Source organism: Manacus vitellinus, unplaced genomic scaffold (assembly GCF_001715985.3).
Source record: "Manacus vitellinus isolate BGI_N305 unplaced genomic scaffold, ASM171598v3 scaffold_39_pilon, whole genome shotgun sequence".
In the NCBI taxonomy this organism is placed as follows: Eukaryota; Metazoa; Chordata; class Aves; order Passeriformes; family Pipridae; genus Manacus; species Manacus vitellinus.
In genome coordinates, this window is record NW_021940534.1 from 986,564 (window position 1) to 1,004,916 (window position 18,353).

General features: G+C 40.7%; 1 long non-coding RNA gene across 1 annotated transcript in view; it reads right to left on the bottom strand.

The window, feature by feature from the left end:
- Positions 1-15,026: 15,026 nt before the first annotated feature.
- Positions 15,027-18,353, bottom strand: part of LOC108640605 — a 142,280-nt gene continuing 138,953 nt past the window's right edge. The window contains exon 4 of the long non-coding RNA XR_001921300.1: positions 15,027-15,102. This is a non-coding gene — a long non-coding RNA (uncharacterized LOC108640605). The remainder of the gene's footprint in view (positions 15,103-18,353) is intronic.

An 18,353-nucleotide genomic window follows, 5' to 3' on the forward strand; every position in this document is an offset into this window, starting at 1 on the left:
GTGGGGGAGAGTAGGTTCCATTTGGGTTTTTTTTAATGATCTTTTGCACTGTTACACTCATGGACAGTCTATACCTTCCCCTTCTGTTCTTTCTGAACACAGCAAGTAAGTGCCACATTTCCAGCAAGACTATTATTCTGCTACTCATCTATTGTTCTCTACACCATTTGCCTTCTTGGGTAGTTTAGATTCCCTTTCCCTAATGACCTGGTACTGAAGTACAAGCCTGCTATATTTAAGTACAAACCTTTTCCTTGTTTCTAACTGACCACAACCAATTGCCTTGTCAGGTTAGACACAAACCTTTCATTAAATGTCCTCACGATCCAATTAAGATCACTATAATTTCCGTCGCTTTCTTTTTTCTTGCTCTACTTCCATTATCCATTAATGTATCTTCCCCCTTTTTGACTTCTGCACACTAAAGCCAATCATGGATATCATATGACCATCTTCAGACCTTTTCCAGCATTTCTTGGCATATTCAACTGCTGTAACAGACTCAGCATCAAAGACCAGTACCCCACACAGTGATATAGATCACCTCTTAAGAAATATTCTAATTTCTTGAATGTTACCCAATGTAAACACAGGCCAAGCTTTCTTCCCATCTGCCCATCTCACTTATGAGCCTTCTCTAGGAATTGGGTAATTCTGATCACCAGAATCCAAATTTTCTGCAGAAATCACAGCAAAAGTGTAACTTAGAAGGGATCTGCATGTCCTGATATATTTTTCCTAAAAAAGAGTAAAAGCACTGAAGTTCCACTTTAAACTGTAGCAAATAAGTGAGGGAGTAAGGCACCATGGACTGATGGAGAGTAAGAGTCAGTCGACAAAAACTGTAAAAATTACAGATAGAATAGAGGTAGACTGTTAGGTACTTCTAAAATAGAGTTGATTTTTGTTTAAGGCAGTACAAAGTGTAGGGAAATCTAGAAAGAAAATAATAAAGGTGATATGTCTGGAAGACTTTTTGCAGAAGCAGTCTAAAGGGACAGTAACAGGATGAAAGAACACATGCTAAAACCAGAAAAACTAACAAGGCAGAGAGAGAGAATCATAAGGTGATGAGAGATGGGGCAAGAGCTTTAGCAGTACACAGAGATATGTCTTTTCTTCATAAGTCCACAAATAACCAAAAACACCAGATAGCTTCTTGTGAGAGAAGCTAAAAGAAAAGTCAAACTGAAGTTGATATTGGTCAGAACTCTGATCTGTAACATAAGTGTAGAAAAAATGGTGAGATTACCACAAAGAAATATAACATATTTTCCTCAGACAGGACTCAAGTACAAACACATTCTGAGTCATCAGAATAGAAGATACAAAGAGTAAAGGGAAACCTGCAGAATTACTCCTACACTGAAAGTCATGTGTAGAATATCCTCCCAGACATACAGTGATAGAAAGAAACAACAAGTCACAAAAGTGTAGGGAAATTAAGCCTGATTTAAAACTAAAAATCATGGTCACCACTGAAGGTGACTAACAGATTTTCAGTAGTCCTTAAATATTGAATGAAATATTCCTGTATCCACTTATATAATTTTTTTTCCCAAATCAGCAGCATGCCACAACTTTTGCTGGCATCCTGCATAACAGATCTGACAGTTCAAAACCTCTGAGCCTCATTTCTGTCATGCTACAATCCAACAGAGTTACATTGGCTTGTCAATATAAAGTGCACAGACTTTGCATACACTGCATCCCCAATACCTGTGGACTCTGTCCAACTGAGTTCCGTATCAGGACACAGCTGCTAAATATTTCTTGTATTTACCATTGGAAACAGTTTGTGTAATGCTAGATAGAAAGATATTTACCAGTAGAATAACCATAGAGAAGGATTCAGCACTTGTAGTCTATATTGAAGCACAATGCAGCACAGTAGAGACATCAGCTCAGTGCCTAACTCCACTTGAAGAAAGACTGGATAATTTAACTTAATTCTAAAGAGGAAACCTCTGTAATTCCCAGTAGAACAAGTCTATGAGGTTTTAAAAAGTTCTCAAAAAAAAAGCTGTAGATTATTTCACATCACCAGCTGTCAGCCAATAGCCTGGATAATGAAAATCCACAGTTTTATGGCTTCCTGCACAGTTCCTTGCAGGCTTCAGAGTAGCTGTTTCTCTCTTATTTGCCTACACTCACTATGATTTCCTTTCTCTTTACTTCAAGAAAAATGTACTTTTATTATTCCATCTGTAGGAGATGACAAGAGGGATCAACACTATCAAAAATGTTGCATGTGACCTCTTCTTTTATGGGCACTATTTGTCACAGAAGTTCATTAGACTTGTGTTTCCTGAACTTACTTCAGTCAAGAAATGAACTTTTAAGATGGATGAACACTCACAGCATAGCTGCTTTAAACAAAACTGCCCTAGTTTGTAAATAAGAAGTGATTAGAGAAATTCACTGTAGAAATCAGTCACATTAATCAGCTGGTTATAAAGTATACTGATGCACACCAACTAGAGCTGTCTAAACAATTTTGTTAACCTTTAGCAAAAATGTGAAGGAATATGCTGCAAAATGGTTTGGTTTAAAATAGATAGGACATGCTCCTTTTAGGAGAACAGTTAAGTTTCGAGATTATTATTTTATTCAGATTTTCCCCAAGACAACTGGACCAAAAAGAGTAATTTATAGTTACAGCACTCTTTTCTACAAGTTCATTCCAGGTTGTGAACAGCAAGGGCCCATGGCAGGACAGGGAGTGTTTATTCAAAGGTAGATGGTTGCTGGGGACTTGTGGTGGAAGACTGATGCTAAATCAACATACAAAGAAAAATGAATTACTAGCAAAACTCTAAGGATTTTCTCCAGCATTGCCACTAATTTGTTGGGAGGGGGCTTCTTTCAGCCCAAATCAGCGGAATTGTAGAATAATCTGTGAAACATGGAGCATGCCAGCAGGATCACAAGGGTGAGGGTCCCAGCAGAGGGCTGCCAGCAGGCCTCTCCCACCCCAGCACTCTTGGGCTGCAAGTCCACCCAGCACACACTGGCCTGCAACCCACAGCTCCACCTCCACAAGGTGCAGCTCGCGCAGAACTGGATGGCTTGACAACACCTCAAGGACCTCAAGGACCACAGCCAAAGGAATCCAGGTGAAAAGCAGACAGTCCGGCTGCACTGCCAAATGGCTAAGTTTGGTACTGGAGCTCACAGTGACCAGCGCCATCATCCTTAGGGCAGCAAGTGCACGTGTGCCAGGCATGAAATCAGGGCTGATAATAGTCCAGGGAGGGAAGGGATGGTTCAATGCCTGCAGCAGCGGCCATACACACTTAAGAATAATAAATCTGAACATAAAACACCCTCCATCTCCCCAAGACTAAAGTAAAAATAACACTTAAATATATTTTTCCATTTTTTTGAAGAAGCATTTGATTCATATTTTCAGGTTTTCTTCCACAACCACCAGAAATAGAAAACTGATTTAAAAGGTGAGGAGCAAGAGAGCAGAAACACAACAGTCTTTATCTGTTGTTTTCTTCCAAGAGCTGCAGTTTTCAGAACACCAAAGTCATGGCTAGGCTTCACGAACGAAGATTTGGGAAGGTCTCTACCCACATTTGTTACATGCGGCTCGGTGGCTAAAAAGGCCAATACGAGATAGACACGTCCAGTTGCAAAAGGCACAGCAGAAAGACTCCTTAGGTGGAATATTCTGCAAGACATGATTCTTTCTGCGTTGTCTTTTCTCCTCAAGAGTGATCCTGCGTGCTTCCTCAAAAGTAGCAGCAGCATTACAGATGGTGTGTCTCCAGGCCTCCCAGTTGGAGGCCAGAGTAGACCAGTTATGGTGATCAATATGGCCAAGGCTGAGATGTTGTTTCAGGGAGTCCTTGTGTCTTCTCTTCAGGGTTCCTCTCTTGAGGCAGCCGGTGTCAAGTTCACCATAAAGTAAGATCTTAGGGAGGTGGTGGTCCTTCATCCCTGAGACATGTCCTGCCCAACGCAGCTGAGTTCTCAGCAACATGGCCTCAATACTCATAACTGCTGCCTGTTCTAGGACAGATGTATTGGTCACATAATCTGACCAGTGGATGTTTAGGATTGTGCGGAGACAGCGTTGATGGAAGCGTTCACTCTCACATCTTTCATAATACGTCTCACAATACCTGGAAGGTCTGAAGTCAACATTTTCAGAAGAAAACCTCACAATAATGATCTTGGCCTATCCTTAACTTAATTTTGTCCACATTAAACATAGTAGCCAATAAAAGCCTATTCTTTTGGGTGCAGGATGCAAGATGCAAGCATGAGAGGTTCTAAAACAGCATGTGCATGATACATGATGTGGGAGATTTAGACAAATTCAAGAAATTTACTTTTATTTCTCTTTATATACATCTACTTCTGATAGTTATGAACCCTGTTTGTACAGGTAGGCCAAAATTAAGTTTAGAGTCAAAGTCTCAGTAAATTTGATTCAGATTTTAGCCAGTTACAAGCTAGAAGGTGTGTGATAAACACCACTCTGTTATAATAGCATCTCTCACTTATACTCAGCAGGGATATTTGTTTAAGTGACAAAAGAATTTGGTATCAATCCCTCTCGCTGAGTAAGCTGCACTTGATCTGTACAGCCAATGAATAATAAATCAATGCAAATTACACCACTTTATCACTAACAACCATTTTCTGGTCAGCTACACCACAGAATACAGTCTCTCCCACAGGAGACAAATAACCCCCACTGTCTTAAAATAGGAGTTATTTATAGCCCACAGGGAAACAATTGGGTTCTAACATATAATTTGCACCACTGTTTATATTTGCAGTGAATTTGGCCCTTGAAATCTTTGGCTACAATGAATGCACAAGCTGCTTTCATCATTAGTGCATGACTTTGCAAATTATTTTTAATTGATATTTGAACATTTAGATGTTAGGCAGCTCCCCATGCCCCACAAGTACCACCTTACACTTGACAACCAGGTCACCCATACACTGCTCCTTAACTATCTGCAACTTTTCTGGGTAACGATTTTTAATAGAGGTAGGAACTCGTTTAAGGTATGAACTATCAAAGATAAAGCTCTACATCAGGAATGCAGACAACTTGAGAGGGGAAGGTTTATTACTCACTCTCTATTAGCATAGTATAAAGCCATTCTTCTTTTGAAAGATTGATGGGTTTAGCCCCTCAGAGGTGCCAAGAAGCTGCACGGATCTGGAGAAAGAGGCCTTAAGGGCACCCTGAAGCCAGTTAGGGCCTCACCTTTTACCATGAAAATTATGCTTTGCATAGCAGAATTTTCAAGAGCTTCTATCTAGAGCTCATCATTGAGCACTAGAGGAAAATATCACATCGATGTAAGCCAAAGCTAACTTCACCTATTCGAAACACTTACAAGAGCATGGAATAATAAAACCCACTACCATAATATCATGCAAATCATCCACTGCCCGCTTACCCACAATGGCTTAGTCCTGACGTACAAAATTCAGTCTGAAGTAAAATTCTCTCCTCATACTTACATTAACATGCTCATATTAACAGTTTTGATGGCATGACCAACAGCAGTTCCCTACTGAATTCAGGGACCAGCTGTCTGGACACAAACTCCCAACATGTAATTCTTTGGATACTGTTCAGCGAACAAGCCTCTCACGGGTAATGGCACGGGAAACCTTGAGAACAGTTGAGCCAAGCTAAGGGAAACAAATGCATGGGGAGAGCACGCACAGTAAACATGTGGGATGGAGGGAGGAGAAGGGAGAAAGATGCCTGTGAGCTGCCTCTGAGCCTGGTAGTGCCCATCTAGCTCTTCCACTGCAGGAAAATCCCAGCTTTCCCCAGGATGGGCAGCAAGCTCAGTTTCCCAAAGGTTCAGCGTCGGTGGCACCCCCAGGTCCATACTGGCTGCCGTTCAAGGGTAGAAATAGCAGCCACTGGAAGACCTGCCTGCCATGCCTCTTGCACCACTCCAAATTAAGTCAGCTTCAACTGCTGTGGGGTCTGAGGTTATCAGGGCAGAGATCTCTGTAAATAAAGAAATATAAACTGTGGGAGTCTGTTCGGACTCTTCCCTCTTTGTGACCAAGAAGCTTCTTTTAAGGTTGGCTTGACTTGCCTCGGAGGCTTCCCAGAGAGCTGTATAATACAGATGATTGAAATGCAGACTATGTCAACAGACACTTCCTTTGAGAGAGGTAAACAGGACAGCACCTTGTTCATCAAAAACAACCAGACATACCTATAGGGCACGCAGAGCCTGCCAAGATCCTTTGGGGTTTTCTCTTTCCTTTTAAAATGAAAACAGTTATAACTTTTTTTTCCCCAAATTTAATATTAAAAGAAGAAAATTCTGGCAGCTCCCATGATGGTGTTATGTCAGCTGCTTATGTCAGGTCAAATACAGTGCAACAGGAAGCAGGGGCTCCACATGAATACTACCACATTAACTTGGTGCCATTCTGCTCTTCTGTCCCAAACACGTACTGCTAAACAATGCTCGATGTCCAGAGAGAGCATGTCCAAACCCACAGCTTTCTGCCCAGCCTGCCCAAGCGAAGAGCACCCTTGTAGACAGGAAAAGGTAATTACATGCCAGACTGCACCTCGTCTCAGAGTTCCCGTACAATCAAGTCCACCCGTCCCAGAAAGAAAAGTAACTGGACATTCTTCCTTGGTCTAGATGCGGTGGTAGAAATAGCACAGTGTAGGACAGCAAATAAATATTTTCAGCCATCCAGGTCACAAAAGCAAGCAGAAGACAAGACAGCAACACGGCACAGCACTTCAGCAGCCATCACAATAGCCAAAGTAAATGAACATAGTGACTGAGAAGGTAAAAACTGGAATCTGTTCAGAAAACCATTCACTTTCCAAGTTTCTATTTCTCTAGTTTTAAGGTATGCAAAACTATTCTCTAATGCCTTTATTAAAATGCATATTTCTTAATCTTACCATCCTTGTTATCCAAGTTCCTAGTTTTTCCCTACTATGTCAGATGAATGGAAGCAATACACCAGGGTAAAGCAGCAAGGCTGTTTTGAGCCTTTTAAGCACCTTTCCCCATGCAAGACTAGTGGAAAGCAGGATATGACTAGACCCTCTTTCACTACAAGGCAGATCTTAGTTCCTTCACTACACAGGGTTAGTGACATTTCCTCTTCAGCTATTTAGTCATTTCCCTGGTACAAAGTGCCATAGGTGATGCCTTAATGAGATGTATGAGACACAAGGGCCAGGCTGCTGAAGCCAACTACATGGGAGCCCTTGTTTGCACTCACCAGCTTCTCTGTGCTTCTCCTCTCACTGCCAGGAAGTCTTGACATGACCAAAATTTACAGCAGTTATAACACACCACTGCTAAATGCAAATTTTAATTAGAGCATTTGCCTCTGATGTAATGCAGTAATAAGGAGAAAATGGGTGTCTCTGCTTTTTACTAAAGATCTCTGCATGCAGGCAGGTATAGACAGACCCAAGCTTGCTCTGCTTGTGCTCCAAGCTGGCTCCCAGTTGAAAGCTGTATGCAGTATGCAGTGCACAAGCAAATAGGCCCTGCACTCAACACACCTAAGCTTGCCTAGACGACTGCGAGCAGAAAGGAGAATTGTGCCCCTGTATCAAAGGAATGAAAAAAAAAAAAACACCACCACTTTTTCTTTACATCCAACACTTGTTCACGCTTGCCCTAACAAGCTCTCCAGTATTGTCCTTGTCTTCTCATAGGTATATGTTTTCAGAGGTTTTTTGGCTTGCTGTTCATTATATTTAGGTCATTTTCAACTATTAAGCTATCATCTGCACAGAGATGATAGCAAGTATAACAGAAGTAATATTCAGAGAGGATAAACCACAGTGGGTAGTGGATTATAATAAGGAACCAGTGAAGCCTGGATGACCCTTATCAGAGCAAGCCAGCTCTTGCTAACACCTCTAAATTAGGGCTTACCAATTCTGTTTTAGTCTAGCTATTTTCAAAAAGAATCACAGCAAAATAACAAAACATGAACAGAGACATAAAAAACAGTGCAAAACCAACGTGTCCATTCTTTTTGTTAAGAGGTTTATCAAGTGCCTAACCAGTCAACAATCAAGCCACTAAGACAGCATAATAAAATTGAAGTAATTTTTTGAACACACTAAATTTTAAGTATTGAGCAGCCTGTTGTCTGACACTGATCTTCTTTTAACCTCTGCTCGGATACTGTTATTGAAGAGGAAAACAAGAAAAGGTCAGGAACAGCAGGGTTTTCAAGAGCAGACTAAGCACGGGAGAACTGACTACTTATAGCACCCCAGAACCACGTAAAGGCACCTCTTCAGGCAGGATGACAGACTTTTCTCCTTGCTGTTATTTCACTAGTTGAGTAGGAGCCAGGTGATTTCCAGCTCTAGCCTGGGGGTAAGTAGCCTTCCCTGCCCCTCCCACAGCTTTCCTACCCCGCCAGGCTACTCTTCCCAGCAGGGGAGCTACCTAGCGGGAATTACTGGCTTGAACCTCCAGCAGGATCCAGCAAGTCCCTCCTCATTGTCATCCCCCATCTCCCATCTTTACAGCAGGAGGTTTGTGGAAATGCTTTGGAGAGCAAACTAGTCCCAGAGGCAGCCTAGCTGACAGATGCTCTCCACTCTCTAAGAGGGTGTTTGGTTGAGCAGCACAACTTCGCTTGTGTACTCGATTTCTGGAGCCCGCCTGTACTGCAGAACACTAAAGAGCTGCCTTTGATCTCTCTTCACTTTTCTGCTTTTGGGCTCAAATTTAGCAATGGTATCGACTCATAGTTCTGAGCTGTCATTACTGGTAGAGAGGAAAAGCGCTAGAGACAAACAGATAAGCATTAGGGAAGAAGAACATGTATTACTTCAGTAAATTCATCAAATAATTAGTTCAGGAAACCCCCAGATGAAAACAAAAACAAACAAACAAAAATCCCTCCTTCATTTACGGCAAAGCCAAGAGAATATAAATCCGGAATACCTTTTCCTCTTTTTCCCTTGGCAGCAAGACAGGGATAGAGCAGGTCAAGAAACAATTTCATGACTTTGCATGCTGTCAGGCTGCTATACAAAAATGTAAGACAGAATATGAATATAACCTGATTTCTAGTAGATCTGGGAGAGCCTTAATGCTGAAGTTTGTATGCCAGGTTTGTAATTACTAAGATCTCAGACCAGCCCTTGTTTCTGAGTACTGGCCTAGATTAGCAAGTCACCTGAAAGTTTACAGTAGGAAAACCATATGGATATATTCCTGTAGCTACATGTGTACAGTAATTATGGCATAGGTAAGCAATAACATATGCCCAAGGCATCATACTTGGTGAAGCACGAGGCTTACGTGCATATCTATTATGAATTTAGGCTTCAAAGTACCTTACTGCTCAGACAAAACAGGTAGCCTACTTCCTTGTAAAACACACATAAGGATCCATTGCTACAACACAAGATTTAAAGCATGGGTACTAGAACTGTGAAAGGGAGAAGAAGCATCTTAAAATATTTTCCTATATTGTTTACAGTGAATGCACTTTAAAATAGCAGGCAAAACTAAACATCACTTAACTTTAAAAAATGCCAGTTTCATGCCAATGCCCAAAGTCTGGTTGCTTTGCAGGCACTTCAACCTTATGCTCCCCTCTGAGAAACTGAGTCCTTTCTAATACATTATCTATTTGATTGCTTTCAGATCTCTTATCAATCAGGAAATCACAGTCATGTGACCAGCAGCTGTGGGCTGACATTTCTGCATGGTAATTTATGACAAAAATCAATAAGTGTTTCCCTTTTACATAACTTTTAAAAATAAGACCACATTTTAAACAAAACTATGTTTTTCTGAAGATTAGTTTCAAAATTAATAGCACCAACTTCAAAGCAAATGTTTCTGTGAGGGCTGTTATAACATTCGAGTTCTTACATGATCTTCAAGGCTGCAGAGTGACCTAGGAGGCAGCCATAATGAGAGACAGACAGTGAATAAAGCACTGATTTAATTATGCTGTTTGATATATGATGACCTCATCCACTGCTGTTTATACTACTATAGTGCTTGAAATACTCTATCAACATATGGGAAGGCACAGTCTCCAGCCTGAAGAGCTTACAATCTCCCAAGAGAGAAACCAGATGAAGGTGTTTTCTTCCTGTAGCTTATAGTAGGTTTTGAAGTTTTGGTCATTTCCATCAGTTCTTAAATATGCACTGAATGCTGGAGAGCACGTTGCTGAGCAAGTACTCTAAACTTGCTGGACAGAATACCCATTCCTTTGATTACAGAAGAGGATTACCAATATGTGAAAGTCTCTGTTCTATTATAAAACAAACAACTGCAATAAGAAAATATTGTTGGGGTGGAGGGAATCTATAGCTATTTACACCATGTTCACCAAATTCCTTGAGTTATGGAGATACCTTGTGCCCCAGTGTGAGCTTTGCCTTTTGCTATAAAAAGAAGAGTGGGGGTTGGAAGCAGTACAACATCCTAGATTGTCCACCAAGACAACTGTGCTGTAACTATCTCCTGCCAGAAAATTAACTGTCAAGGCTCAGAGTTTGTTTAAATATACATATATGTCTTATTTTGCACTCCTGATTAAGATTCTCTGAAAAATATGCAGTAAAGTAACTCTTTATGGTGTTAATGCCATGAAAATCTCCACGAGGAAATAAGTAGTTCTTTATTCAGTGCACCATCTGCCAACCATGCAGTAAATAAAGCCATACAAGAAATGGTGAGAAACAAAACAATCAACAACCTACCCACTCATTAAGCATTAGCCATGCTGTGTGCTGAACAATATGCAGGCCTTGGGGGGTGGGGGGAGGAGGGGGAAGCACACAATCCTCTAATTAAAGGCAATCAAAATGAATATTTACCAAGAGGATGAATGAGTAACTTTTCTAGCCTCCAATTGCTTGGTTCTGCAACCTTGAAGTTCAGACCTGTTCAGTAATCTAAGTGCCTCACTTAAGGCATTATTTATCTTATTTTATTTCTATACAGAAGGAAGCCCATAAATTACACGAAGCTGGCACACATTTACCCTTATTAGGTACACACACATGTACAAGGACCATTGCTTTCACTGTCACCTACCACAGCAACCAGACAAAAAGACAGATTAGAGATACACCAGCTGTATGTGGTTTTAAGGTCATTCTGGAATAACAACAGGTAAACTTAGTACATCCTCTCTCTTATAGTGAGCTTTCTCAGCAACACTAGATTTTAAAACCTCTATTTAAAATAAAATCCAAGGAATCCTTCTTGCAAGGATAAAAGATCAAAAGAGTGTAAATTAAATACAATACTAGCAAAGAAAAACGTGTATATATACAACACATGTGTGTATTTGCAAACCTTTAAAATGGTACAGAGAACTTAACCAAGGAGAAAACATTTGTCCAGCAGAACTGAAAAATAGCTGTGAGAGACTAATAGTAACATGTTTTCATTTTCTTTTCAAACTCTGATACAAATTCAGCTAATATCACTTAGTGTGATCTCATACCAGGATAGGAGCCAAAAGTTTCACTTGAAATCTCTGCTGTTATCAGATCTGGAAAACTTTTCAATCACTTAAGTTTGAGAAACATTAAAAAAAAAAAGAAAAGACCACAGATAAAAGGCCAGGGGCTTGAAATATTTATCACTTCATCATACTCTTCCATTTGATGCTAGGTCAGCATCTTTACAGATACAATGAAATGTTTGCTTTACCTACATTTTGACACATTCGGAAAGAAAAGTAAAATCAATGAATGTACAGGGTTAGAAACAGACACTGAGCAACAAGGCCGGGCAATCCATATGGAGGACAAGCCCCTTATCTAGCATGTTCAGGAGTCAAAAAGCTCCCAGGCATAAATGGAGGTTTTCAGTACTTGCTTGCAGCACTGGAAAACTGCAAACACACAGCCACATTGCTTTGGTGTCACCCCCTCAAGCACTAGGCCTGCCATAGAGTGGGAACAGCAACTGGGTAGTACATAGAGGGTAAGCGTGATGCTCTCTGAAAGGTCAGGATTGCTACAGCTGGACAAGCTCTTCCCTCCACTTTGCCATGGCTCCAGGGATCCCAGACCTGCCCATAATACAGCTCTGTCATCAGCACCTGCCTTTTACCACCACCAGGGGCCTCGGAAACAAGAACAAGCTCACAAAACCCTCAGACTGATCTAGATAAAGGCTGAAAGAGGAAGACAACAGGATGTCCACGACAACGTAGTGCCCTGTTGGAAGCAAATGTTATTAACATATTTAGCCAATTTCTAAAATAAGAGACTTCCAGCTCCATATGACATGTGTAGGGACTGCATGAGGACAGATCAGGCTAACAAGTACTTTTCTGGCATGTCTTTGATACCTCCAGTCTCCTCCCGATAAAACAAATACACCACAAACACTTCAAAGCACAGCTGTAGCCAAAGGAAAAGTAGGAAAAAGGTAAAAGTGAATATATCCACACGCACAAAGTGGTCTTTACTTCACCAAGCTGATCACTGTTTTGAGAGTCTGTGCCAGTTTTTGAGCTACTAGGTCAGCCCCAGAGCTGCTCTCATTTCAGGCAGGAGTCACATCTTGCCAAGTGACAGCCCAGCTACCCACTGCAGGACAAAAGCTACTCATGCAAAGCCTGAATCTTTAAAACATTCACAACCACTTTAATCTTCCTGTCAAGCAACAAATATACAGGCCAGCAGATAACTAGACTTCCTTCTGACAAACTTCAAAATAAAATTTTAAAACATTGGCTTTTTCTAAGCAAGGCAGTATATGAAAGATAGGGGAAAAAAAGAACATATTTTCAGAAAGCACCACAAGGCACTCAGATGTGGGGTTTAGGCTGATGGTTACCCAGCTTTGTCGCCATAGGCACCCCCTTCTTAAAAAAATAGAAAACACAGAAAGTGCTATTAAAATGCTTCTGTTGCTTTCCCACACTTATATTAAAGCATTCTCAGTGCATGCACACAAATCTAATGAGCTTTTTCCATTTTCTTGCTGAGAAAAGTGATTTTTCTCTCCCTCCAATAAGAGCTACCATTTGCATCATACTAGTGAACAAAAACAAGAAAGTTGGCTGTTGTTATCACTATGTATTTCCTAATGAAGAGTCCTGCTCTCCCATTACCTTCCGAAACTCCCCCTCAAAATACTTGTTTTCTCATTATTGCCTGGACATTTCTCAGCCCTTTGTTCTTTCCTCTTATTCAGAAAGGTCTGATTTCTGGTTCCCTGACTTTGTGTTCACCTCTGTCTCTCACCAACTGCAGGGGAGAGTCTTTCATACTTGGTCTCAAGTACAGCCCACCAAGAAACATCTCTGGAGGAAAAAAAATGTTTAGCATACATGGCTGAACAGAAAAATTCCCACCCACTTCACTCTCTACTGCATCCTTTCATCCCGCTCTTTGTTCTGGAGAAGCCACACAAGTTACTATTCCCATTTGTTTTCCCTCTTCACCCACTGAGCTCCAGATGCTTTGACATACCACTGACACCCACTTTGCTCTGCTGTCTACCCTTTTACCCCCTCCAAGTGCTGGGATACTCCTGTACCTTGCTGCAGCCTGCTCCTCTCCAGCATACACTCACACCTGCTGCAGATTGCTGCTTCAGGCAAAGCCTCAGATATCGTCCCTAACACCTTCAACACAATAATGTCATCATCTTATCTCCCTACCCAACCCAAGGCATTTCCTATGGCTGCAGGGTTGTAGGCAGCATGGTAACATCTCAGTTCTGGTCCTCTCAAGCTGACAGAGAGTGCTGTCCAGATCCATCTCTTTTGTTTTTTGGTATTGCCTGCCCCCATGTACATAAGGAAAAGACTCAGAATGTCATACAAAGCAGCTCTGGATTGTGCAGCCTCTATTTTCAGCCCTGAGTACAATTTAGCCAAAATGGATCTAAGGTCCAAGAATGTTTAAATTAATACAAAGATACTGCTGCTGCTCTACCAGTGTTAGAGCTCATTTTTACTAGTTCTTAAATATTTCTTGTTGTATCACATCTTGGTGCAAGACCTGTCTGGTCAACAACATCTGCAATTAAAGCTCATTCTGTTATGTACTGCTCAGTGTTGGTATATACACAGGACCACATACATGCTCCTAGTAGGCCTGTATAGATGCAGAAGTAAGAAGAAGCCTGCCAAAAGCCAGGGCTTCAACACCATGTGCTTTTCTAACAGGAATTGGATCTTCTCACTTTGAACAGGTTGTACTAAGAAGCATAGATCTTACTCATTGGTCAGTAGCTGAAGGTGATATTATGCTAGGTATTCACAAAGCTGAAAGTAATAAGAATGCCAATATGTAAACTCCACAAAAAGGTCATGTGCCCTTTTCTAATGATGGACTCATGTATCTACAAAGTCAGAGCCAAAGAAAGACAACCCAAAGTCCTATCTATCCTCCTACAGGGTTTGGCCCCTAGTTTCTCTCTTTCCCTCTGAGGGCAGGGATATAGCAAGGGAGGGAGGCAGGAAGACACACAAGCTGGATTTGTAGCCACTGGAACTAACATATCACCTCCACTCTAACAGGCTCTGGGAGCAGCCCAGGTGCAGTATGTCCACATTTGGAGCTGTTGCTGACCTGTCTGTTTCACTAAGAAATATGTGCAGGGGTCTAATAAAGCTCCACCTTGAGCTTTTCTCCAGTAACAGCCTTACTCAGAACCACTTCAACAAACGGCTAAATTAATTTTGTCAGTTCAGATTTCTTTGACATTTCAAATATAGAACATTCTACATCAGAGGGAGTTGGTGAGTGTAGGAGGGGGCTGAGATTTACAGAAAAATTACACTATTTTTTAATGAAAACCCTCTTATTATGGAACAGGAACAGAAAACTGAAGGCTGACGTCTGTAATTAGGAGGTGTATCTGTAGTATCTGAAATTTATTCCATTCTTACATACAGTCATCTGAATTGTATCTTACTGTTTTGACTAAAAACCTTCTGAAGTGAGGACTGCATTACTTACTAATTACCTCATAATTCACTCACCCGTCTTTCCTGGAGCAGGAAGGAAGGGAATTCAGAATCCTCCATGTAAGCCCTTCAATTCCATTCACACCTACTTCAGAGGTCTAAATCGTCATGCTTCTCTGTGACTAAAGCCTAAAATAAAGAAAACCAGAATAGGAACACTTAGTAACTTTATGTTAACGCACTGATAAAAAATTAAAGTATAATAATACGTGTTTTAAAACAATTCATTTATATTATATTATGTCTTTCAGATACTCAATGCAAAGACCTTGCTCTAATTCAAGGTCAAATGACTGTAAGATGACAGAAAACACAATGTTTTTATACAAGTACATAATCTTATATTTCAGGATTTTTACCAGTTGGGCACCACAAGGTCTTTAGTCACTGGACGAAGTCCAAAATTTCAGTCAGGATGCTTCCTTACTAAAACCTTTCTGGAACAGGAACACAACCTGGAATGTGCTCTTAAAACACAGCCTTGAGAAATAAAATTTATTGAACATTCATGGTACAAAAAGGAAGCCAAACTGTGTCAGCAGAAGACAAATCTACTCTCAGACACATATTTTCTTGTTCTCTGCAGTCACCAGCTTTCAGGGGATTTTATCTATTTATTTTAACAAATCAGGTCCAAACAGGTCCAAAGGTGCTGGGCAGCGGCAGTGGTTGATGTCCCTTAACACTGCAGAACCCTGTGGGCAGCCTTCCAGCACACCCTCACTCCTTGCCCTCTGCTATTCCCAAAGGCACACAGAGTATCTGCTGCCCACCTTGGAAACATAAGCTACAGTGTGATGGCAACTGCAGTTTTAACAGCCAAAAAGTAAGACCAAAACTTCAGCCTACTAAGTAAACAGTAATAAAAGATTCAAAAGAGTAGCTAAGATTAAGTACAAAAAAATCCATATTTGCACATAGCTCGTGCAAGTACATTCTCACAAAAATATGCCCCCATGCCATTTATTTCCTATTCTTACATTTATAATTAATTTTTATGTAACATTATTATAGATACCAATTTTTTCTATTACACAGCGTGCATTTTTGTGTGCATGGCTATAACCTTGAAAGAAAATCAACATAAGCAGGCATTCCAGTCTGAAATCGCAAAGTTTTGTCATACGTGTTTGTAACATTGAACCATGCAGAGTGAACTGAAGACACTGAGGCCTGGCAGACTTGTGTCACCCAGGCATTCAACCCTGTCAACAGTATTAGAGATTCTTCCAATGCTCAGAAAGTCAAATAAAAGTTGACTTCTGTAAAACATTCTGAAAATCCTGAGAAGGAAAAAAGAAAGGACATTTTGCCAGCAATAAACTTTTTTATATATCTAAGCATGTTAAGTGCACCTTCACTTTTTTAACAGTATGAATAAAACGCACTGAGGTTGATCAAAATCAAGAAAAGTTCAAGTCTTAGCCACCTACATAGTACGATCCTTGTTCAAATTATAAGCTTAAGAGTTAAAATAAAGGAAATTACAAGGTAAGAAGGGAGACGGTGATTAACATCCAGTTTTGGATTAAGGTTTGAAGCCGAAGGTCACCAGTTTATATGGAGAGGTTCTGTAGCACATACTAACAAACACTCTTAAAAGCACAGATGCAGCATATTGACCACTGTGGTAAGTCAGAAAGAGCCCATGCTGCACAAGCACACACCACGCTGTGAGGGTTACAGCTGAGGCCACTGTCTTGACAATTCAGCAGTTTGTGGTTTATGCAAACAGCCAGTTCAGAAACTTACGACTGTTTTTTTTATAGTCCTGATGTGTGTACGGTGTAGTGTTCTCCACACGTGCTGGAAACTTGTCCAGAATAACTACACCGGGGCTCAGAAAGCTTTGGTTTTGCACGCTTCTGGTGGTTCGGTTTACACCTGGAGCAGACACAGCATCTACGAACAAAAATATCTTCCTATTACAAACTTGTCTGAGTCTATGTGACTAAACATAATTTGCCGCATTCAATTCAATTCAATTCAATTCCTTGCTGAGGAATCATAACTGGAAAGTTTTACCTTCAAAATGTACAGCCTCATGTTTTCTAACTGAAGTAGCTAAAACTACAAAAAGGAAGATGCTCATGGAAGCTCGTGAGGGGTGAAAATCATGCTCTAGTTTGGACCCCTCTGGCAGTGACAGAAAAGATGAAAATCTTAATTTGATTGATTAATCAAAACTAGCATCATAAAAAAAGTTGCTCAGATCTTTTGCTTCAGTGACTGGACTGCTTTTTGAGGAGCATGATGATGAAGTGAGTTTCCCCAGCTCAATCAGACAGGCTCAGTATTAGAAGACTAACACATGAAGCAAGTATGGTCTGTAAATGTTCATGATGACTCACTCCTCATGTACTTTGTGCTGGTTTCAAAGAATATTTCAAAGCTCAGCTGTCACCAATATCTGATAGCTTCTTCAAACACACAGAGACACACACCTTTAAATCTGCTGACTGCGGGAGTGAAAAAGGAAAGCCAGAAGTTTCAGAATGGGCACCAAAATAGAGATGAATTGTTTAATGAGCAGACCCTGAGGTTCATTCTCCAGCTTGGATGCACTGAAGCCAAAGGGTATCTTGATTTCTTGAATTGTCCCTAAATTCTAAAAGCACACTATAGGTATTTTTTCTCATTTTTGTGCAAGCAAGCATGCATACACAACTCAGCCATATTACACTTCCTTTCCTTTATCACAGTCTCTGGAAATTGAAAATTTTTTAACATATTCAAAACAATACCATCTTTATTGAAGATGGTCAGATAGAATACTTTGTTTATTTTTTTATGCAACCATGTGCCTATATTCCATGAAAGAGCTAACGGAATAATTAAAACAAGACACAAGGCTGAGATACAAAAGAGTACATTCCCTTCTCTGCCCTTCTCAGGCAACCACCAGTATGTATCTTTTAATACTTTTATCTATAAGGGAAAACAATTTAGAATACTCACAGAAGCTCAATCCTTCTTTTCAAAAGACTGCCAAAGCCATCTGAAACACATATGGCAAACATACATAGCAAAGAAAAATGCAAGGCCTTCCTAGCATTCGGGAAAGAGAGGAGAGGAACCAATCAAATAAAACACAGTGGAATGAATCAGGCCACTTAAACGCATATGTGCACACATCTTCCTCCACAGGATCTTCCTACAAAAAGGTCATCCAAGACCGTGTGTACACACACGGGGGTATGCACCTGTGGGTGCAGCTCTGCCAAAACAGACCCAGCTACCAATCACACCACTGGCCAGGCAAGATGGTGAGATTCCCATTTTTCCCTGTTTTCAGTCCAAGGAAGTCATAGAAAGTAAGGATGCTGCCCACCCTAGGCCTGCAGCTGATGGGGGCCTTCACTTATGTGGAACGGCTTCAC